This window comes from Pogonomyrmex barbatus, unplaced genomic scaffold, assembly GCF_055798465.1.
Source record: "Pogonomyrmex barbatus isolate J1 unplaced genomic scaffold, ASM5579846v1 scaffold5, whole genome shotgun sequence".
Lineage (NCBI taxonomy): Eukaryota > Metazoa > Arthropoda > Insecta > Hymenoptera > Formicidae > Pogonomyrmex > Pogonomyrmex barbatus.
Window position 1 is genome coordinate 3,986,480 of NW_028297149.1, and position 25,136 is coordinate 4,011,615.

General features: G+C 38.5%; 1 protein-coding gene, 1 long non-coding RNA gene and 1 pseudogene across 15 annotated transcripts in view; 2 read left to right on the forward strand and 1 right to left on the reverse strand.

The window, feature by feature from the left end:
- LOC105422389 (uncharacterized protein F13E9.13, mitochondrial) overlaps window positions 1-25,136 on the forward strand; it is a 263,236-nt gene that overhangs the window by 217,304 nt on the left and 20,796 nt on the right. The gene's annotated exons all lie outside the window — the stretch shown is intronic.
- On the reverse strand, window positions 1,335-19,662 carry LOC148935361 (uncharacterized). Of its 2 annotated transcripts, XR_016140504.1 has the most exons (7): window positions 19,531-19,662; window positions 19,330-19,431; window positions 18,290-18,451; window positions 18,039-18,141; window positions 16,390-16,532; window positions 15,655-16,036; window positions 1,335-1,466 (listed from the first exon to the last, which is right to left on the reverse strand). It is a non-coding gene; the product is annotated as an uncharacterized LOC148935361 (long non-coding RNA). The 2 variants fall into 2 exon arrangements; XR_016140503.1 differs by lacking the exons at window positions 1,335-1,466; window positions 18,039-18,141 and having other exon boundaries at window positions 14,931-16,036.
- Window positions 7,735-9,673, forward strand: LOC148935362 (uncharacterized; annotated as a pseudogene).

Sequence of the window (25,136 nt, forward strand, 5' to 3'; positions counted from 1 at the left end):
TTTTATTATTTTTGAAAGTGTATATATTTAAGGGGATTCTAAAGTGACGGGAATTATTGGCATATTACGCACCAAAGAACTTTTTATTGGCTTGATAAATTGCAAAATCCTTTCATATATATATATATATATATATATATATATATATATATATATATATATACAAGTAAAAACACAAAGTTATATGTTAACTGTTTTTATTAAAAATACTGATTATTGACACATTATAGCCAGCATGAATCTTTGAATTGGCTTTACAGATTGCAAAATCTTTTTATGCAATTGAAATACGCACAAAAATGAAGTGCGAGATGGTCGATTTAACGAAAAAATCGATAAAAAATTAAATTCACTTTATTTTAGCAAACAAGCTTGAACGTTTTATTGATCCCGTAGATCGTTTGTCCTTTTCTTTCCTTTGCAGCGCTATGTATTGCAAGATCTGTCAACTACAATTACTGCTCTACTTATCCTTTTATATCTGCGCCAAGCATATATATATATATATATATATATATATATACATATATATATATATACACGTAAAATTATACACAATCTGTTCAAGTGTTAAACTTTTTTTCTAAGCTTTCAATCATAAATCCAAAAATATAGTATTCATCTAGTTCGAAGTGCGGGACGCACTCATTTTGTATATAGAGCTGTAGAATTTTTGTATTAAGGAAACAAAGATCTGATGTGACAGTTGTACGAGCTAAAATTAAGTGAATTTTTTAATTTTTTTCTTATTTATTCGTCAAATCGATCGTCCCGCACATTTTTTTATGCGTATTTTAATTGCCTGAAAGGATTTTGCAATCTATCAAGCCAATAAAAAGTTCTTTAGTGCGTAATATGCCAATAATTCCCGTCACTTTAGAATCCCCTTAAATATATACACTTTCAAAAATAATAAAATTGGAATATATCAATATCAAACATAGATATATATATCGATAGTTTCGATTCTATTATTGCTATTGTTAGACAGGTACACTCTTGACCTGTTCAATGAGAGAAAAAAATTGAAACAAAATTAAATTTGTAATATCAGAAGATTTACATTTACGCAATGAAAGATAAATACTATATTACATCTTGCAGAAGTACGGAAGTGCGTTGCAACAAGGCTTCCAGTGCTGATCGGTTCAGGCGTGACATTGGATAACGTGGATAACTACACAGATACAGCAGATGCGTTGATCATAGGATCATATTTTAAGACGGACGGGCGATGGGAGAATGAGCTTGATCCTACGAGAGTCCGAGCTTTCATTAAACATTTAAAAAATCAATGATGATAATATAACTACATACCAATAAATGAAAGAGAACCAGTGAGAGAGAACTATCCAAAGAACTGACAGCTGAGCGAATTCCTGCTTTCAATCGTTTTTCAATCGGTTTTCGTTGCCATCAGGGCTGAATACATCTGCAAATCAGGTGTTTCAGGACCTTGAAACGCCCTGAAAATCGTAAGCAGTATAATAAAAAGTATAAAGAAAAAGTATAAAGAAAATATTGATTCAAGAAAACATTCAAAATTGATTATACTTTTTTATATTAATAGAATGTTTAAAAATTTATAGAAATGATCAAGTCTGATAATTTATGGATAAAAATTATAAAAAAATTCGTAAGAAGATTAAATATCATTTAATATTAAAAGCCTGAAAAGGCTTTAAAATGTTTAAAATTAATAAAAATAACAACCAAATATTTATTTGTTTACATTGAGTTTTATATAAGACTATGAATAATGATAACAAATAATGTTAGAAATTATACAATACATACAATACAATGTTATGTAATAAAAAAAAACGGAATAATACAAACATTTTAAAAATACACGTTTTAATAATAAATAATAAATATTAAAAAATGGATTAGTATTATGATAAAAATCAATAAAATTTTAATTTATGTATATATGGCACATTTAAAATGAAATACAATAAACAAATAAGATAATTTTGCAATTAACGTAAAAAAATTTTGTATATTATATGAAATTCATATTTTAATTGCAAAGAATTTGTATAATAAAAGAATTTAAGAAGAGTTATCTAGGAAAGAGATTTGAAATACTTTTGATAATTTTTATTTTTATTTTTAGAATATTTTTGATATTTGATATTTGATTTGAAAATTTTTATCTAGACTTTAAATATGATTATTAAGTGTATTTAAAGATCATATTTTACAAAATTTGAAGACTTTCTTATGACAAATTGTATGAAACCTTTGATTTCAAAAAAGATAAATAATGCAAGAGATGAGAATTTATAAAATATATAAGAAAATTGAAAGTGCAATGTTTTAAAATACAAAGATATGAAAATTTAATAAGATTAAAAGAATATAAATGTTTGTAGATTTATGATTTTTTTACATCCTAATGAAACTAAGAACAAGTAAGAAAACATCGTAGCATTTATTTCAACATTCAAATTTTTTATTTTTATATTTGTAAATTTAAAAAATATTATATAATTTGTAAAAAAATATTGTTACTAATATATTCTATTCGCTAATTTTTTAATTTCCTTTATAAGTAAATAATAATAATAAAAATAATAAAGTTAAAAATGTTTTTCGCCAAATATAAACACAATTATTACAAAATTCATACAAAAAAACAGGAGAACAAAGTTAAAAAAAATTATAATTAATTATATTCAATTATATTTTATTATATCACAAAGAACGATTAAAAAAAAAATCCACATTTTCAAGGAGAGAAAATCATTATTATTCAATCAAATTCCGTTGATCCTATTAGCACCTTTATAAAATACACTTCTATCATCAAATGGCATTCCATCATTGTTTCTTTTTCTCTAAATTACATTCGTCCTCGTCATATTCGCGAACTTTCTGTTTTAAGAAAATTCCCCTTTCTCGGTCTTTTATTTTATCAAAATATTTTTCTCATGTTTTTAAAGCCACACAGCTTATTCGCTTCTGTCTTTGCCCCGTTGTGTCAAACTCTTTATACATGTCTCTCTTTTCTTTTTTGCTATCTCATAGGGGATTTTTCTCTTCCGTCTCGCTATCCGCATTACTAATTGCCTTATATCCCCTTTTTTTTTAAACGAGGGAAAAATCCTCATGGATACCCTTGGCTTCTTAGGGAAGGACCGACGGTTATATGTGAGACTCCTACTTACTACCCCCACCCCTCATTTGCGTGTAGTAGGAATGGCCAAGGCACGCTTGAAGCACATTTCCCGCATCATGGAGATCCTCTCTTGGTGGAATCTGAAGTTAGATTACCTCCCATTACCTTCTTTCGAGGATCCTTCCGACATCGTTTTAGAGAAAGAGAGAACATCGCCCGCTTTCTTAAGTCCTCCAAGATTAAGAGTTTTGATTAGAGTGAATACTCACTCCAACCTGCAAATGTGTCATCGGCTGAGGGACATATGGACACCAGTTAGCGTTAGTTGGCACCCATCCCCCATCTGCGGCCTCCATTAAAAGTGATTAAATGGTGGGAACCGATGGGGATGGGAATCTCCCATAAGGAAATAAACTTAACGCTTCACGGAATCCCCACTCTCAACTCCTCTACCAGGTACGTGGAGGCCGGGGAAGGGAATTAAGTCCCTCCTCTTTAATCCTAAGTCACTCCTGGTGGGACTCTTCTTCTATGGTGTGATGGGCACCTCCTGACTCCAACTTGGGATTGATTGGGGGCGTCTCTCTCTCTCTCTCTCTCTCTCTCTCTCTCTCTCTCTCTCTCTCTCTCTCTCTCTCTCTCTCTCTCTCTCTCTCTCTCTCTCTCTCTCTCTCTCTCTCTCTCTCTCTCTCTCTCTCTCTCTCTCTCTCTCTCTCTCTCTCTCTCTCTCTCTCTCTCTCTCTTCTCTCTCTCTCTCTCTCTCTCTCTCTCTCTCTCTCTCTCTCTCTCTCTCTCTCTCTCTCTCTCTCTCTCTCTCTCTCTCTCTTCTCTCTCTCTCTCTCTCTCTCTCTCTCTCTCTCTCTCTCTCTCTCCTTTTCGACCTTTTCCTTCTGGAGCATGACTCGTTCGCAGAAGGAGGAGATCTCCTTCTAAGACTTCTCACTGTCGATTATGCCTCTTATAAGTATCGGCAGAGAGATCTCCGCCAACCATCGAGATCAGGACCCTGCGTTCTTTGTTCCATGCAGCACACCCCTCCAACGTATGTTGTGCAGAGTCTTAATTTGCGAAATGATGCGTATGGATGGATTGTACCAAAGAAAGAGGATTCTCAAGGAAATAAACGATGGAGAATGGTATTAGATTTCCGAGCATTAAATGACAAAACTATCGGAGATGCGTATCCACTACCAAATATAGTTAATATCTTAGATCAATTGGGAGGAGCTCGATATTTTTCGGTATACGATCTAGCCTCAGGATTATATCAAATAAAAATGGATCCAGCAGATAGCCATAAAACCGCTTTTACAATACCTTTTGGGTATTACGAATTTGATAGAATGCCATTTGGATTGAAAAATGCTCCCGCTACTTTCCAACGATTAATGGATTTAGTTTTATCAGGATTACAAGGAAAGGAACTATTTGTTTATATGGACGATATAGTTATTTACGCGTCGTCATTAGAAGAGCATGAAAGAAAATATAATCTTTTAATAGATAAACGCGAAACAAATTTAAAATTACAGCCCGATAAATGTGAATTTTTAAAATCAGAAGTAACTTATTTGGGACACGTTATAAGCAAAAACGGAGTTAAACCCGACCCAAAAAAATTATTAGAGGCTGTACGACGATTTCCTAGACCCAAGACACCTAAAAACATTAAACAATTTCTAGGACTAGCGGGATATTACAGACGATTTATCTCTAATTTTTCTAAATTAGCAAAACCCTTGACAAATTTATTAAAAAATGACGTACGTTTCGAGTGGACAAGAAGAATTATTTGAAATATTAAAACAAAAATTATGTGAAGAACCCGTGTTGCAATATTCTGATTTTTCAAAACCTTTTATCCTAACCACCGACGCTTCGGAGTAGCCGTAGGAGAAATATTGTCGCAGGGTGAAATAAATAAGGACCGACCAGTTGCGTATGCGTCGCGAACTCTAAATGATAATGAATTAAAATACGATACATACGAAAAGGAAGCGCTGGCTATATTATATTGTGTTAAACATTTCCGCTCATATTTATACGGCCGAAAATTTACTTTAGTCACAGATCATAAACCTCTATTGTGGTTTAAAAACGCTCAAGATATCAACATGAGAATATTATGATGGAGATTAAAATTAGCCGAATATGATTACGATGTTGTATACAAACAATAGGAAAAACTAACGTAAATGCCGATGCATTATCCAGGAATTCGGTGAATTGTGAAGAAGTGAACTGCAAGGCAATTATTGACCGGAGAATTTTAAATCCCAACGAAGCAAAGGATGCAGAAATAATTTCTAAAATGTTAGAAGAATCCGATGAGGAGAAAGAAACAGAAGAGGACGAAAACTTCGAGTTATATCTTTCAGATGACGAGCAAACAGAAAATTTACTACCTGACGACAATCTGTTTAAGGATAATACGGATTCAATACTCTTTACACAAGAAGAACTGGACGAATTACCAATGCAGCAGACAGAGAAAGCATTAATACACGATCCACCGAGAGCCAGAAGAATGCTCACTCACAGCCAAACGATAAACAAAAGAAATAAACGCTTAAATTCAACGCAACTTCAAAGAAGAAATTAACCCCAAGAAATTGAAGATCAAACCAACAAAAGCGACAAGGAAAAAGAGAATGGCGAAAACACTGACGATGAAGAAGGAAGCGAAATAACAAATGAAAAAAATGAAGAACTTAGTAGTATAGATAAACTTAAACCAACTATCATTGACCATAAGCTAATGAAAAACAATGTTGTTGATTCCCGCAAATTATTATTTTTGCGGAAAGATAACGTAGCATATTTTGTCAATGTTGATGGAAATCCATTAGATTCTGGAGCACAAAAATTACTCGAGCGCAACGAATTGCCTACCCTCAATGAACTCGCTCTGTGTAGACCGCAGATTATAAAACGCAAAAACTATTTTCACGTGGCCTTACCCATTGATGAAGGATTGAGAGAAGGGCCAACAATGATTTTAAATTATATAACGCAAACTTTAATGGAATTACGAAAAATAACGGAGGAATTAAAATTAGAAACTATTAGCATTGCTAAAACGGATTTTATTTGCAACATTCCGTGGAGCAAAATTAAGACACAAATACAAACGACCTTTCTCGACTCATTAACTAAACTAATTATTTGTAACGGATAGTAAAATATCCTCCGAAAGATCTTCGCCCTTTTATAATAGGCGAAACACATTGCTCACCTACAGGTGGACATAGAGTTACTAAAATGTATAACAGAAGTAAACGTATAACATAATTACTATTGGGAAAATATGAAATCTGACGTCCAATGGTACATTCAACAATGCTTGCAATGTCAATTGAAAAAGTTAATAAGCGTTAAAACGAAACAACCCATGATAATTACCGATACTCCGGGAACAGCCTTCGACAAAGTAGCAATGGATATTGTCGGGCCTCTACAAAAAACGGAGAGAGAAAACGAATACATTTTACAATTGATCTTGTAGTGTACCAGTACCGGTCGTGGGGATTCGAGAGAATATACATATATATATGTATATTGTAATATATGTATATGTGTGTATGTCATTGTATTGTTGACTTGTTGTTCTAAACACGTTATTGCGATAAATATCATCACATGCCTCGATAATCGAAAGGATAAGATGCCTGCCCAGTAAGCAGGAGATTCAGGTTCGATTCCTGGCTGAGGTGGTATTTTTTCGCAAAATAATTACGAATTTTCACGACTGGTTCGTGGTCGGGCCCTGTCGTGACGCACACCCTCCCTTCTTATTTACAGTACACTACAAGATCAATTGACTAAATTCAGCATGGGAATTCCCCTATCAAATCAAACCTCCGAAACAATAGCCGAGGCTTTTGTTAATAAATTCATTTGTATATTCGGAGCACCCAAAGCAATATTAACCGATCAGGGAAGAAATTTTGTCAGTGATTTAATGAGAAAGATTGCAAAACTTTTTAGAATCCGTAAGTTTCGTACAACCGTCTTCCATTCTCAATCCAATGGATCTCTAGAACGATCACATCACGCACTAGGAGAGTATCTTAAACAATATGCAAACGAACAAGAACAATGGGACCGATGGGTTAGCCTCGCAATGTTTAATTATAATACCTGCGTAGCTACACCACGAAGCTACAAAACATACTCCATACGAATTAATATTTGGAAAAATTGCAAGAATACTTTCGGAAAAATTTCTAGCACCAGAAGATAAATTAACTAGCTATAATGACTATTTAGTAACCTTAGTCACTCAACTCCATAACCTTCGAGGGAACGCGCGTGAAAATATCATCAATGCGAAACACAAATCAAAGAAATATTATGACAAAAAAATCAACCCTCAAATCTTTAAATCTGGGGATTACGTATTTCTATTAAAGGAACTTTAATTTCTATTAAAGGGTAAATTTGGAAATCAGTATACCGGACCACACGAAGTTCTAGAAATATTAAATAAAACTAACGTAAAAATTAGAATAAAGAAAAATAGTCGAATCGTCCATCCTAACCGTTTACGAATTTCGCATATTAAGTTACCTCCAGACAAATAATCAAAAAAAAAACGTAACCATTTTCAGATGGATCTCTATAATTGCTGGGCAGTAATAATAGCAATTTTAACAATCCGGTTCCATAAAACGCATGGGATAATAGGCTATGACTGCGGCTCGCCCTCAACAAATCTAACAACCTTATCCCTACTAAATATCGAAGAATGCGACATCCCGCCACAGAACGTAAATTCAACTAACGTCTATATACAACTTCTACAAATAAACGAATTTGAGTCAGTAAAGATTATTCAATGCAAGGTCGAAATAGACAGATAAATAAAAAAATGCGGAATGTTTTCCCACTCCATGGATGTTTTAAATGGCAAATATTCATATATAGAGGAAACATCGCGCGAAGTATGCCAACGAATGCATTCTTATGGAACTTATCAGTTACATAACGGATATATCACTGGATTAAAACCGAATCATACCACTGCCCGACCAGTAACATTGACAGAACACGTAGACGCCGATGGATCGTGCAAGGGGAGCACGTATTCAGATCCGTACGGCACGTAGACTGACGTGGTACTCGCCAGCATAAAAATCTCACTACAAGAATATATAGCCGACATACGAATAAATAGTAATCGAGTGCTACTCAGATCCGGAGTGGCCTGTGAACTCACAACCACTCATTGCACAGATATAGAGGGAGGTGAAACCTACTGGGACCCAGTGCCCGCCGACACTTGTAAATTCAACAATTACGGAGTATTGTACAGTGGGATTGCAGACAAAATAATAGATAACGTAAATGAACAACAACTAGTAGTCTATTCATTAACTGCACAAGATACAACTTTCGCCTTGACTAGCAAAGGAAAATATGCAACACGCGGCTATACACTCACTCGAACCGAACATCCCAAATTAATCATCTTCGAAACCTCGCGTGGCGTAACGATCTTCAAACAACGAACGCGTGTCTCTAACCTCGACATATTCACCTACATGAATTTCAAATTCGTATACGTCGAAAAGCACATTCGTACACAGATAAATCAATTATACAGAAATATCCTTTTGCAACAATGTGAACTAGAGCAGGGAATGTTAAAAAACGCCTTAGCTATAATTACTCAACTACACCCGATATCTTTGCTTATTATCTAATGAAAGGACTTGGATATATGGCCCTGTTAGCCGGAGAATTAATACATATCATAAAATACGTAGAAGTAAAAATCACAAGAACTGACAACTATTACAATCAGCTACCGGTCATTCGGGGAAACGAAACCTATTACTTAACGCCGCAAACCCATGTACTATTGCGACAAGGAACTCAGATAAATTGCAACTCTTTCGCACCTACTATGTATCACCTAGGAGACTCATAGTATAAACTCATGCCTAAACCTGTGGAATCATTACCGCCCACAATTATGAAACCTATGATCAAACCTACGTGGAAATATGTTAGCCCTGGATCGCTCGATACAAGCGGAATATACACCGAAAATGATCTCAATGACCTACAAGACCACATATTGTTCCCTGCTGAGCGACCGGCGGTGCTCAACACGGTAGCCAGGCGGATGATCGGACAACCAATCTCTCTGAACGGAGGGTCACTCTCAAATCTATTAGACGAAGCATCCATAACAAAAATAGCTGCATCCGTATGGAAAAAATTTTGGAATAAATTCTTAATTTTCAGCAATATCAGTGCTGGGGTAATTGGAATATACCTCACCGGGAGAATCATAAAACTAATAGTAGACACAATCGTACATGGTTACGCTTTGCATACTGTATGGATGGTCCATACATCTACTGGGCGCCATGGAATTCTATTACCCATCTTTTATTACTGTTAGGGACAAAAAGGTTTCAAAAATCTGAGCAGGCCAGCTCACCAGAGTCTGACCTGTATAGTAAGACCCCCGAAAACCAAGTATACCCTTTATTACCACCAGAGGAAAAACCAAGATTTTCGTTCGAACTAAAAAAATAATAACAACAAAACAACTTCTTTTCTTTCCTTCTCGTATCTACTATTCCCCCTCCACAACCTAATAATCATTAAACTTTTTAGAAGTGAAGAAAGTAAAAGTAAAAAAGGAGAGGAGAAGAATGGAAGCCATCGACCAGCCGTTTGACTCGTGGGCGTCTCGAATGTAAGATTCTACGAATGGAATCTCCGCTCCCGTTTTGGGTCCGGTTAAAAATGGAGAATCAGCTCTGCAAGATCTATCGGAAGAACTTAACTTCCGAATGAACCGCAAATCAAAAGAACTCATTTATCCAACGACATAGAAGAAGACAAGCCTGTTGCCATAAAAGACGGCGACGTATGGCAAAGGGGATTACGGGAGTCAACCCGGCCCAGAGGACCGCCCGGATCGATCTCAGGGATATAGGACGCTAAGTGTGGAGACCATTCCATCAAATTTTCCGCTTGGAAGGGCATTTCCAAGAATTATGCTGGCAGGCTCTTACCTGTGGACTAGCCTACACAGGATCAGCTAAACCAACCAGATTTTGGTCCAGGAAAACTAGAGCTTTGTGCCGAATCCTAACCGAAGGACGCAGCAGATATATTAACATCGTGCGTCCACTGGAAAACGGGGCCGCAATGGTCAAATTAGTCTTGCCGCACGAGGACGACTGGGGGGTCACGAACCTTCACTGGTATTTCTAGGGGAGGCACGAGTCGAGAAAGAGGCCCGAATCGTGGATACCTTCCCAACGATCTAAAAAAATGAGTCTATATACTTAGTTACACAAACTTTGTTTCTTTTAATTATACCATCCTTATTTCTCTTAGTTATATCTTTTTTTTTATCTCGTATACTTACTTAGTTAATAAAGTAATGTTTAAGTTGAACAATCGTAAACATTATAATTTAATAATAATCATAGTAATATTGATAACAGTTACTTAAGTTCTTTTTACACATATATCATCCACTTCTTTTATTATTAAACTTATTATATTAATTTTTTCTTTTTGTGACATAAAGAGGGAGGAAATGTAACCAAGTCGATTAATTCTTTATTCATATCGATACTACTTGAGTGCCTACTGGAGAGCGGGAGCGCTTATTATTTTTATTTTTCTCTCTTCATCTGCAACCACCAACACCCTAAACTACAGCATAATAATATTAATAAGTTGGTAGGATAATAATCCTACACATCTAATTGCCCAGTCGAATAAATTCTCATGCGAACGTCACCTTACCTAGTATAACAAATCATAACCAGACGATACGCATTGACTGAGGCAGGTAAAGAGCGCTAAAACGCCTGGCCACGGCTTGGCCATTTGTACTAAGACCTTTGAAAAAAAAGAGGGGGAAGAGGATAGGAAAACCATCTTGGGATGTAGAATATAGAGATATAATTCCAAACCAAGCGAGACGCGACTGGTGGTACTCACGTAATATAACATGTTGTTAAGAAAAAAAAAGGGGGGAGGCAAGAATTTGCTGATCGTTATACAAAATCATTTTTTTCTTCTTGAATGCTATATAATATTAGGTATACAAATAAGTTCTGAGCTTTAGATTTCATACAACCGAAATAATAATTTAAATTTTATATACCTTCCCGCCCTTTTGCGGTTTTAAAACGTTGACATTTGGCCTTCTAAAATGCCATATTTGTTTAGTTTGGCGTTTGATGCACATAACTTCAAAAATCAGTAGTGTTCACGATGACAATAACAAAAGAGCATATTCGATTTTCCATCCACTTCGCGTTTCATCTGAAAAAAATGCTGCTGAAGCCACTGCAATGATTTGTGCTGCATATGGAGAGAACGCTGTAAGTCATACTACATGTAAAAGATGGTATCAAAAATTTCGCCAAGGAGATTTCAGTCTTGAAGATGAATCGCGTGCTGGACGCCTGGACCCTCAAAAGATTGAAACGGACGAATTGCAAGCACTGCTGGATATAAACTCTGCGCAAACTAAAAAGGAGCTTGCAGAAGAGCTTGGCGTTACGCAGCAAACCATTTCCATACATTTACGTACGATGGGAAAGGTTCAGAAGGAAGGCAGATGGGTTCCGCATGAATTGTCCGAAGACAACAAAAATCATCGTGACACTGCACTCACTTTGCTTTCAAAGTTTCGGAAAAAAGATGTTCTGCACAAAATCATTACAGGCGATGAAAAATGGATTCTTTATGATAACCCTAAACGTAGAAAATCATGGGTTGACCCTGGTCAATCTTCGACATCGACGCCAAAGCCCAATATCCACGTCAAGAAGCTTTTGCTCTATATCTGGTGGGATTGGAAAGGTGTGTTACGAGTTGTTACAACCGGGAAACAATCACGACAGACCACTACCAACAACAATTGACCAATTTGAGCGATGCATTAGAAGAAAAGAAGCCATTTACTGGCCAAGGACGTCGTAAAGTGATCTTTGCTTCATAACAATGCTCGACCACGTTGTGAAAGCGACTCAGGACATGTCTTTGCGTTAGGCTGGGAACTTCTCCCGCACGCGGCGTATAGCCCAGACATGGCGCCTTCCGATTACTACCTATTCCGGTCGCTGCAGCATCATTTGACTGATACACATTTCGTGAGATTTGAAGAGATACGAAAATGCATTGATGCTTCGAAGCCGGTGAGCTTCTATCGTCAAGGAATTCTCAAGCTATCCGAAAGATGGCAAAAGGTCATTGATGCAAACGGAATATTTCGCTAATTAATATTTTTTTATTTGAATAAAAATTGAATTTTGCAAAACAAAAGCTCAGAACTTTTTTGTACCTAATAAATACGATAGAGTTAAGCCAAAATTATCATTAATCCTTTCGAAATTCTTATAATTCCTTCAAATTTATTTGTAATCGTAGTAATAATAATAATAATAATAATAATAATAATAATAATAATAATAATAATAATAGTAATAGTAATAATACTCTTCTATCGAATCCAAGCACCTCCGCATACATCAAGATTTTGCGCATTCTTTACCCTTTTCAACAAGGAAAAATAAATCCTTTCAAAATAAATACGCACTAACAAATTTTAGGCATGAAACACTTAAGATATTTTTCTTAAGTGTAAAAAAAAAGGTAAGTGTTCTTAAATGTAAAAAAGTGTAAAAAAAAGGGGGGGAGTGAACGATGCGCAATTTAATTTTAAACAGTATTGCGAATATAATGTAACGTTAGTTAATGTAAGCGAAGACGAGGAAGAACGAGGAAATAAGGAAGGGGTTTTGGTGGTCGCCTGTTCCTTCCTTCTTCTTCACAAAAAAAAAGGGAACCGAAAGAGAAGAATTATTATCCTATTGTTGCAAATGTTGTGCACCTCCAACATTTGTCTAAGGTGGGGGGTGTTACGTCCGGGGGACTTCACGAATTCTTCTCTTTCGGAAAAAAACAACGGCTGCTAATTAGAAAATGAAGCGCTTCGAACGATCTAAAGAAACCCTAAATAAATACACAAAAATTTCTTTCGAGATACGTTTCACTATAAAAAAATAATTCTTGGGATAGACAGCTTTGTCAGCACCGACAAGTTTATAACATACCAATAAAAATAAAAAATATTAACAAAAGCAAATTCTTAACGGATAAGAAACACGTCGGATCGTTCGAGGGTGACACTCCCCAAATTGGTGGGGAAACTAAAGGAAACGCCAATCAAGAAGAAACGATTAGCGGCCGTTGGCCACATCAATGAATGATTGAGAGTGTGGAATGGCGAGAAAATTTTCACTAACTAATTCCATCATTCGCTAAATCTGGAAATATAAAAACAACCACAATTCACAGAACACCGCACAGAACTCCCCTCCTTCCTCTATACTCACAATTTTTCTAAACTATCATTCGACAAGCCAACGCAGAAATTCATCACGCCCTCAGATATTCTCACCCCTTCGGAAGCCTTTAAAAACCGCGACTTGGAGCGGATCGCTCTCTTCTCGCTTTTCATCGCTCCACACCTTCGCGGATGGGACCATCCGAGCTTGTCGCAAAAATTTCTTTTTTCAGTTAGAATCTGTGTGCGATTCTTTCAATTTCGTGTGATTCGATCCACGATCCAGCCTAGGCACTACACCTCTCGTCCATCACCAGCGCCCGTCACAACAAAAGTAAATCCATTTTTATCACTCTTTCCCGCTGTAGACTGACTGTTTGGTTCGCGATATCTCGACATAATTGTTTCCTTAAAACTCTCCAACATTCCAAATGGCAAGCCGCCGATTAACTCAGTGAAGCAGCCTTCCCCGATTTCTTCGCATTCCGACTTGGCAAGCCGCCAATTAACTCGGTGAAGCTGCCTCCCCCGATTCCACAACATTCCAACCTGGCAAGCCGCCGATTGATTCGGTGAAGCTGCCTTATCACGATTCCTCAAATATTTTTTTTTTCTTTCTACTCTCACCTCACACTCTCTCTCATCTAACTCTTATATTTACATAGTGAACCAAACGAAAGCCATCCCGAACAAGCCAACGAAACGGGCATTGCGACACCGTCGGGAGAAGCTAAATAAACGGATTCTTCGCGAAACCGGACACGCCGAGGAACTCGTGGAGCAATTAATAGACATAGAATCGAGACTCGCTAACATCTCTTTACAACAATACGCCACCGCCCTCTGCTCCGCGGCAGATTTCGAGAAGCAATGTACTCCAGAGAACTTCGATGTGGAGAAGTTCTACGATCTCGTCCGTCAATTTCTCCGCTCTCCCATCCACCTCCTGGAACCTTTTTCATTAAAAGAAAATTTAAACCCGACAGCCAGTTTTGGGATCAAATCTCAAGACCAAGTTAACGATACCATTCCTATGTACATTTCCCGTGACCCTCTTCCCTTGTTCCAATAAAGATTTTCCGCAACCCTAATCCCTCGCCACACCTGCAACCCGATCCCATCGATATGCTCGCGATCGCCAATTTTTTGCTCCAATTGGAACAATTGGGTATATAAATACCAGATTTTTTTTGTTTTGTTATTTATTATCATTTGAAATTTTATGTATAAAATTTTTTGTAACCAGTACTTCTACACTCAAATGTACACAGCAAAATTTGCGAATTAACATATTGTATTTCCTTTTTTTTATTATTATTAAATCAGTTACCTCGGATTCCGTTTCAATTTATTTACCCAAAAACTTGACCCCGAACCGTTCACTCTCTGAGGATCGCACGAGGTCCATCTCTGGTAAAAGAGATTCGGTTCTCTGACCAAAAAATGGACCACCGATAGCACTGGCGCAGATAAGGGTTATAACGTCACCGACGCTAATCCGATTCCTGTCACCTTAACGCGCGTTCGACTCGCGGATCGACCTCACGACGTCGGTCTGTGAGAGCAGAAAAGGTTCCGTGCGTCCACTCGAGTTCTCCTCCTCCTGACGGAAGGTATTACCTTTCCTCCAGAACCTCGGACGTAACACTATTAAACGCAGTGATAAAAACAGTATATTGAATATTATCAATTTCAATGGTCAATCGGGACGGTGGTCAATCAGGACGGTGGTCAATCGGGACGGTGGTCAATCAGGACTGTGATCAATCGGGACGATGGTCAATCGGGATAATAGTTATCGAACCGTGATCAATCGGGACAGTGATCAATCGGGACGGTGGTCAATCGGGACGGTGGTCAATCAGGACTGTGATCAATCGGGACGATGGTCAATCGGGATAATAGTTATCGAACCGTGATCAATCGGGACAGTGATCAATCGGGACGGTGGTCAATCGGGACGATGGTCAATTGAGACGGTGGTCAATCGGGACGGTGGTCAAACGGGATTGTAGCCAAACGGGACGGTAGTCAATCGGGACGGTGGTCAATTGCAACGTGGTCAATATCAACGTGGTCAATTGCAATGTGATCAATCGCAACGTGATCAAATGAGATTGTGATCAATATTAACGAGTGCCACTCTTCGACCAGTACGCTATAGCTAAACAAGCGTTAATTTATTCGTTAGACTTACCCACAAAAGACGTGATTCATCTGTTAATTGGTGGTGTGACTTTCAGTTCCTTACGGGCTACGGCTCTTTCAGTGGCAAGTGATTCGCTGGATAGTTTTTTGGACAAGGTGCGTTGTATTACCGAGGGTTTCACCGAGATAAAACGAAGGCCTCATCAGATGACGCATCTTCTAAAAGTGCGCGATCTTCCGTGCCGTAACTGCGGGAAGAAAGATCACGTTTATAAAGATTGTCGCAGTGATTTAGTGTGTTTTTAATGCAAATCAAAAGGGCACCTTAAATACGACTGTCCTGCAGGAAAAGAATCAGCGACCTCCTCCGCTTCAGCCTCGGATTCCTGTGCCGGCTGCGTCTCCAGGCTGCTACGGACGGCCCAGTTGCACTAGTCACCGCAGAGGACACGATGGAAATCAACAGACCGTATGTTACGATAAACAGTATTTGTGATAAATCATGTAACTTAATTGCGCTTATGGACACCGGTAGCCCGGTTTCCTTCGTTAAATCATCGGTTTACGAGAAATGAATTCGACTTTCGTTAGCCATTTTATATCGTTAAAAGACTGGTAAATTTGAATAACGAGCCGCTTGAAATTTTCGGGATAGTCTACACTAATTTGCGTTTAAGTCTACTAGGGATAGAACCCTTGTTACCGATATGTATGTAATACCGGATAGTTCTTTCGAAGGCGATATTATTTTAGGCCGCGAGTTTATGAAAAACGAAAAGCTTACTCTAGTCTATAAATTGCACGGTTCTGATGTCGAGAACGAGATTAATTCAAATGTTAATTTCCTTTCACACTTATGCGTTGAGGAAGAGGCGGCTGAAAAGCTGGAATAGCTGGTGAGAGAAATCTAGATAGATTTTGGAGCACCTGAAAAAAAAGATTTGTTAATCTCCTTCTTGACATCGAGACACATAATTTTGCGCCGATGATGGCAGTTCGAGTTTGACTTAAAGATAATTCAATATACGCATACTCCCCGCGTCGTTTCGGTTATATAAGGGTAGTCTGAAAAGTTTTGAGCCTAACATAGAAACAAGTATTTTTTCGGTCAAATATAGTTTTATTTTTCAACATAATCTCCTTTTAAGTCGATACACTTTTCCCATCGATACTCTAACCTCTTTAACCCTTCCAAATAGTACTTGGCATCTTGCTCCGCAAAATAGGCGTTTACGTATGCGATGACCTCCTCATTCGATGAAAATCTCTGTCCTCCAAGCGAAACTTTAAGCTTAGGAAACAGGAAAAAGTCGCTGGGGGCCAGATCTGGTGAATACGATGGGTGGTCAACCAATTCGAAGTGCAGTTCGTGAATTTTGGCCATGGCGACCGCCGAAGTGTGAGCAGGTGCGTTGTCTTGATGGAACAGCACTTTCTTCTTCTTCAAATGCGGACATTTTTTTTGCAATTTCTGCCTTCAGCTTATCAAGTAATGATGAGTAATACGCTCCCGTTATTGTTTTACCTTTTTCAAGATAGTCGATACACACAATTCCGTGACTATCCCAAAAAACAGTCGTCATTACCTTCCCAGCTGATGGAACCGTCTTCACTTTTTTCGGAGCAGATTCACCCTTTGCAGTCCACTGTTTTGACTGTTCTTTTGTCTCTGGAGTGGTGGATCCAAGTTTCATCTATAGTTATGAATCGACGCAAAAAATCTGACTTGTTTCGCTTAAACCGCTCCAACAGAGTCTTGGAAATGTTCATTTGAATTCGTTTTTGGTCCACAGTGAGCAAGCACGGCACCCAATGAGCGAATAGCTTGCGCATATCCAATTTTTCAGTCAATATATGACAAACGCGTTCTTTTGATATGCCCAGAGAGATGCTCTGCTATCTCGCTTGATTCAACGGTCGTCCAGTACCATTTGGTAAACATTTTCGATGTTATCAGCGGTGGTCGCAGTTTTTGGCCGTCCCGAACGTTCATCATCAGCCAAGCTGGTACGACCACATTTAAATTCAGCTGCCTATCTTTTTACGGTGGCAAATGATGGGGCAGAATCCCCATAAACAGCGTCCAACTCGATTTTAATTTGCGCAGGCGTATTGCCTTTCAAATGTAAAAATTTAATCACGGCAAGATATTCAATTTTTTCCATTTTTACAAAAACACTGACATCGACTGACACAAACGACTGTCAAATAACAATTGAGCGTCCAAAATGACTGAAATTTTCACAAAAGTCTTTCAAAGCATATACTATTGTAATACTATTACTATAATAGAATGGTTTTGACGAGTAATGTCATCTTCATGTTAAGGCTCAAAACTTTTCAGACTATCCTCGTACAGAGCGTCAATAAATTCGAGAAATTACGGATGACTTTCTTAAGAAAGAGATAATTAAATTTAGCGTGTCACCGTACTGTGCTCGCGTGATATCGGTTCGCAAACATAACGGTCAAATCCGTTTGTGCGTTGACCTGCGTCCGCTCAACGTGAGAGTAGAAAAGCAGAAATACTCATTTCCTGTAATCGAAAATTGTTTATCGAGATTAAACAACAAATCCGTTTTCATGTTGCTTGACCTTAAAGATTGATTTCATCAAATTCATGGGTGCACGAGAATCATACCAAATACTTTTCATTCGTTACGCCGGATGGTTCGAGTACGTACACTTATGTTTTGGATATTCGGAGACCCCAGCGGAGTTCCAGAAGCATGTGGTACAGATTCTTAATCCGTTGATCAGCGAAGATAAAATCATCATCTATGGACGTATTAATTCCATTTGAATCGGTCGACCAGAATTTAGCGATTTTGTTCAAAACATTGATCCTGAAAAAGTATCGGTTCGAATTAAATTATCGGAAGTGTCAATTTCTGAGAAAAAAATATTGAATTTTTAGGATATTTTATTTCTAAAGTTGGAATCACGTTGAGCCCGAGACACACGGAAGCTATAAAAAATTTTAAACAACCGAAGTGCAATATTTTTTAGGATTAGCAAGTTACTTTAGAAAATTTATTAAGGACTTCGCAGCAAAAGCCGCTCCTATTCAGAATCTTTTAAAAAAAGATAGTAATTTTGATTTTGATGAAAAATGTAAAGCGTCGTTTGAATTATTGAAATTAGAACTTACTACGTTGCCAATTCTTGCACTTTACAATCTCAACGCAGAGACAGAACTACATACCGACGCGTGCAGTTCGGGTTTAGGTGCAATTCTGCTGCAAAAACAAAAAACCGGTAGTTGGTCAGCAGTAGCATATTATAGTCAAACAACAAAACGAGCAGAAAAGAACTACTACAGTTTGGAACTCGAAATGCTAGCCATCGTACGTGCGGTCGAATGTTTTCACATTTATCTATGCGGAATATTTTTAACCATCATTACCGACTGCAACGCTCTAGTATATGCGATCAATAAGGCCAATCTAAACCCTCGTATCACTCGGTAGACGCTTTTGCTGCAAAATTATTATTTTAAAACGTTGCATCATTCAGGAAAGAAAATACAGCACGTTGACGCTTTAAGCCGTAGCGTGGCATACATAGATGAGCTTCCTCTCGAGCGTGAACTAGAGTTCAGACAATTAACCAATCCGAAACTTAAAGCGATTAGCAAAAAACTCGAATCAAGAGACGACGAACGGCTTGTACTAATAGATGGCTTGATATATCGAAAGGACGGTGACACTGAAATTCGCGGTACCGGAATTGGTCGTAAATTTAATATGAGCTCATCATGATAATATGGTCCATTGCGAGCTGAAGAAAACCTTCCAGGGCTTGACGTCGAACTACTGGTTTCCGTCTATGAGAAAAAGAATAAAAAACTATATAGATTTGTTTCTGGTGTGCCTAACGTCAAACGATTCCATGCATAGATTTGAAGGAGAATCGGGTTCTTTACCTGTCTCAAATTCCGTGTTAGACACCTTTCACGCGGATCACTTCGGTCCTCTCCGAAACCGAGGACCACTATCGGCACATACTTGTAGTGATCGAAGCGTACACCTGTTTCACGTAGTTATGCCCCATCAAAACTACGAGAGAGGTTATATCACACTTAAATAAAATATTTATGATGTTCGACAGGCCCACGGAATTGGTAACAGATAAAGGTACGGTCTTTACATCTAGTGAATTCGCGGAATTTTTGAAAAATCACTACGTTAGACACCGTAAAATAGGAGTAGCCTTCCCGTGGGCAAATAGGGCTGTAAAAAGGGTGAACTGCTTTATAAAAAGTTAACTAACTAAACTGATGAATTCCCCTTCGACTAGAAAAATAATTTAGACAAATTACAGTGCGTAATAAATAATACATATCATGCCGTCATAAAAACTATGCCATCTAAATTGTTATTTTACGATCAAATGAATCATGCAGATCATTCGTTGGCTCGTTATATTAGGAAACTAATAAAAATGGATGAGGATTTCAAATTGGTTAAGAACAAAAGTAGGAATATAAGACGGATTCTAACTCAGAAGCGTTGAGGGGGTGCGGGTGTGCGGGGGGGGGAACGGCGCGTAACCGAGGAGCTCCGGGGAGGGGGGAGGGGGGGACGGCGCGTGTTGGGCGACCCAGTGCCATTGAATGTAAACAGCGTCGACGATTGATGCCTTCAGAGCACCGTGATAAATAATTATCAAAAGATAAATAACGAAGATGATATAAAAAATTGGACGCGTGGACATGACGTCAGAGGGGGGAGGGGGGGTCGCCGCCGCCGCCGCCGCCGCCGCCGCCGCCGCCGCCACCGCCACCGCCGCCGAGTAAAAAATAAAAAAAGAAAAAAATTAAAAAAAGACTCACCAGGTTGAGGTAGAAAGTCACTTAAAAAAAAGTACAAAAGTCAGTACGAAAGTCACTTAAAAAGTACAAAAAAGAAATGTCCAAGAAAAAAATGTCGTAAAAAATACACACAAAAAAAATGTTTAACAAATCCAAGAAAAAAAAACACTCGGTCACTGTAACAAAATACACATAAAAAAGAAAAATGTTAATAATCCATAAAATAATTTTACTCCCTCCGGATTATTCGCAGGAGGGAGACTTCATTCACATATCGCGAGATTAACCCGCGGGGGGGACTTCTAAATAATTATTCTCCTCCTCTTCCTCCTCTTCCTCCTCTTCCTCCTCTTCCTCCTCTTCCTCCTCTTCTTGTGCCAAAGCCAATGCACGAATATGTTCGTACAAGGGTATTAGCCATGGCATTGGCACCAATGAGAGGATTATTATCAATGTAATAAATACGTTGTTCCTCCACAAATACTACAAAGTTACCACGGTACTCTACTCCGTTGAATCTTGCGCGGAGAATAACGCGTGGTAATTCCATTGCGTTGCACTCAAAATTCTTCACGCAAAAAGCAATTGTTTTTTTTCATGCACCAGTGATTCTTTGCGCACAAAAATTATTATGGAGGCCACGTTTCAATGCCTCCACAAGACTCATTGCATGAGACTGAACGCGGCGTGTCAAGAGAAGCGCCGATACTCCGGCTGCTATAAACAAATCGGGGAGACCTATGATGGCTTTTTTTCGTAGAAATCGACGTACGTGTCGCGGCGAGTCAAGAGAAGCACCGATACTCCGACTGCTATAAACAAATCGGGGAGACCTATGATGATGATGATGTTCCGATTTAAACAAAGAAATTGTCGATGATATATAATGGGTCATGGGGTGTGCAGGATCACAGTAGATGGAAGTCTAATGTGAGAGAGAGAGAGAAAAGCGTGCATACAAAAAAATGCAAAAGTATCGCGTAGTGTCTAACGAGAAGAAATGGCAAGTGAAAAGACATCACAGGAATTCGATTATTTGGCGTATATTAGAGATTTGTTAAAAATTACTTATCCAACTGAAGCAGTAAGTATATTTATTCACATATATCTTTCTAATGTTTAAAAATATTATTAAACTCAATATTGTAAAAAATATTAAACTCAATATTTTTGTAATTTGACAGACATTATATCTCGATGGTATCTCAGTCGTGGAAACTGTGCAAGTACGGAATCTTATAAAAATTCAAATACGCCACCCGAATGGAGTACGTAACTTTTTCTCCTTTTTTTCTTTTTCTCTCTTTTGTCTTTTTTCCTTTATTTGATATGTAATGAATTGTGTGAAATTGAGATTTTTTATTATTTTTTGCAGTACTTATGCATATATGATATCAAGATTAATGGCTTTATGAATATTAATCATCGGCGATGGATACGGTATCAGCGTCGTCAACACAAGGAGTATTTATACTTTCTATGGGAAGAAATTACTCGCGAGGACGTATTTGATCTGCAGAGACTCTTTGGTTTACGTCCATATGAACAGGATGAAGAAGTGTGGTGAACAGTGTCTATAGGATATTCTCATTATTTTATAATAATTACATAATTGAATAATTACATAAGTAATAAAGATCCACAAATATATATATATATATATATACAATACAATACAATATATATACAATAAATATTATAGTATATACAATAAATAAAAGTGTATAAGTTATTCTTTTGCATTAAATAAATATTAAAAAAATTTTTTACTTTTTTAAATCGTGATTCAATTTCTTTGTCATGTCCATGCCCGACACCCTGACCTACATTCCTGCTCGACGCGCGCGAGTCATCCCGGCAAAATAAACTTCTCGGCGTTATATGATAAGAAGCGATACGTCGATCGTTAGAATTATCAACGCATGGAAAACAAATAAAAAACGTAATTCGTATATCATATTTATTTTATTCATGGTTATCTGACCACCAATTAAATAATTTGAATACATTTTGTAATGCGCAATTAGTATAGTGATATCCGCATCGCATAGTATTATCAGCATCCAGATTGTTTAGAGAATCTACGTTTTCGTAATCAGCATCCAGAGTCTCGATGTACACGCGCTCATCGTCCAGAAGCAAATTCCACAGCCATTGTCGTTTTTCGTGTCCCTTGACATATACGACAGCATCGCTGTCATCGTCGTCGTCGTCGTCGGCGTCGTCTTCTTCCGTTCCATGCACAGCCTTTGTAATCAAACTCTTAGCTTTGCTGTATGGAATCGTTCCGTCGTCCCATCGCAGTCTATGGTGATGACGTATCACCCAGCATGCGCGAGACTTGTCGGCATTTGCGAGGAAATGCCATGGTATAGGGCTTGCAAAAATATAATGAGAGAGAACGGTCTGTTTTCTGAGAGCGGCAAACTCCTTTACAACAAACTGTCCTCCAACGAGAAAACCTTGCAGGTCTACGAACGATGGCATGACCATGACGAGCAATTTTTCGAGACTGCGGTCGATTTCGATGTATCGTAGATTTTATTGTCTCTCTCTCTCAGTGCCAGCGATGCTCTTAGGTGATCTTGCGTACAACATTGGTCAACGGATTGTAGTGAACCACGCGATCGTGTATAATGAGACAGTACGCAGTGGTATTCATCGGTACGTTCTCCTTAGTCTCAAATTCCAATCTCACATCCACGGTTGCGCTCTTGACTGATTCGTTTTGTCGAGAACAATCGATGATTACGAATGGACCGTTATGTAGAAAAGACGTGACGGTGAGACTCGGCTCGAGATACTCGTATCCGTAGTAACCCTTGCAGAAACGCGCGTACGTTTCATACAACACGGACCATCTGTTTTTGTCGAAATCAAGATGCATATCGTCGTACGGATAACATTCCGAGTTCAGATAGAGTTTCACGTTGGTTAAGTTGCAATCGTCGAATCGGCTCGTGTCCTCAGCCATGACATTTTTGCGACCTGTTTGCAGAGCAAAGATGACGTATCGCGGTTTCTCGAGCTGAGTAGCGGTCTTGATGGCCCATGAATGCTTGGTTGTACGCTGTAACACAGCGGAAACTCGTACAGATCCCACGAGCGAAAAGCCATGCTCAAGTATCGTCCGCTCTCCAAAGTGCGCAGCATCGATAGTTTTTTATCTCGCTCAATAACACGTGCGGCATTCGCCATTGTATCTTGAATAAGTCGATCACGGGATCCAACGCCGAATTTCCCATCAGGCAATTGTTGTCGTTACGAAATCATATCAAGATCAATTCGTGACGAGCGTTGATTATCACGCGTCTGTAATCCTCGCAAAATCCCAACAGTGCGTAGAGAGGTACGCAAAAGTTAAAATATCCATCCGCGCTGGTATGCGCATCCCAACCGGCATTCCTCAGAATCACGCTTCTGTCGGATGATATCGTTACGTAATGTTTGAGCGTGCTGGTTACGCCCACGTTTCTGTTACGATCAATCTCCACACTATCAAGCTCGTATCGAATCTCATCGAACAGGAACGCGACAAAATTATTTTCCAGCACCACATCAGATCCCTCGACAACTCTGTTCTTCATTAGTTTTCCCTCGATATATAAAAAGCTTTCGTACGACAATGTGTACAGATCCTGTTGCTGTATAGGTATTCTTATCTCATCGCTGTACCCGAACGTCGTATTGGCAAACGGGTTGTACGCATGAGTCTCAATCTTGACGATGCGATCGTCGAAGATTGGCTCGTCTTCGACGTCTTCTGTTTAGGATATCAGTCATTTCACAAGTTGCGCACCGCGAATCCTAAAGCTTGTAAAAATTTAACGTTCGACGCGTTAAGTTTCTTCCTCTTCTTGACGCAGCCGGATGAGCGAATATTGTCGATCGATGTTTTCTTTGTAAAAGATGCGTTATCTCTCTGCGTATGCTTCGCTTCGTTCAACACGAGCATCTCAAATGTCACGCTCGCGTTATTACTGTCGCCGTCGTACGTACAATCTGACGGTGATCTCTTCTCCTCTGAAATCGAGCAATCGTCCGTTCTGGTCAACAATGCGTATCGTTAGCTCCGTAATGCTCCGTACGATGACTGGCAGGTAAATGATCTGCATCGGCCTTTCCGATATCTTATATCCTGGCGGCACGCTCGGTGAAAATTCGTGTATCGTGTGCACACTTTTGTCGTTGCTGTATGCGCCCGCGGTCACGTTGCACTCTACACGGATAATGTTTACGTTCATTATGTTGATCGACACGTCCGATTCGTGCCACCTTCGCGGTTGCAGTATACGCCTCGAGAAACCCAGCAGCGATCCAATGTTACGAGGCTTGTTAAAGTTTATTCTGTAGGCGCATTTAATCTCACACCTCATCGTGTTGTAATTTGCGCGGAGTACTATCGGGTATTCTCCAATCTCGTCATCGTCGCGCGCGGTGTCACCAGCGTTACCCTCGGGTGCGTCGCGTCGCGGACGTTTCCGTAAAATCTCATGTTTCAAAAATTCATTTATGGCATGCAGTTCATACGACCCTTCGGGAATCGTAATTTCTGCATCGTCTTTGCCAAAATAAAATGTATTGTTCGAAGCGTTTACATTCGGTATCGTGTGATAAGTCTCCAAAATTGTTAGACCAAGCTCGTAGTCATCGTCGCTCAAATCTATGGCTGGAGAGTAATTTGTCGCGAGAACGCTGCTCTTCCCGCTCAGCGTAAG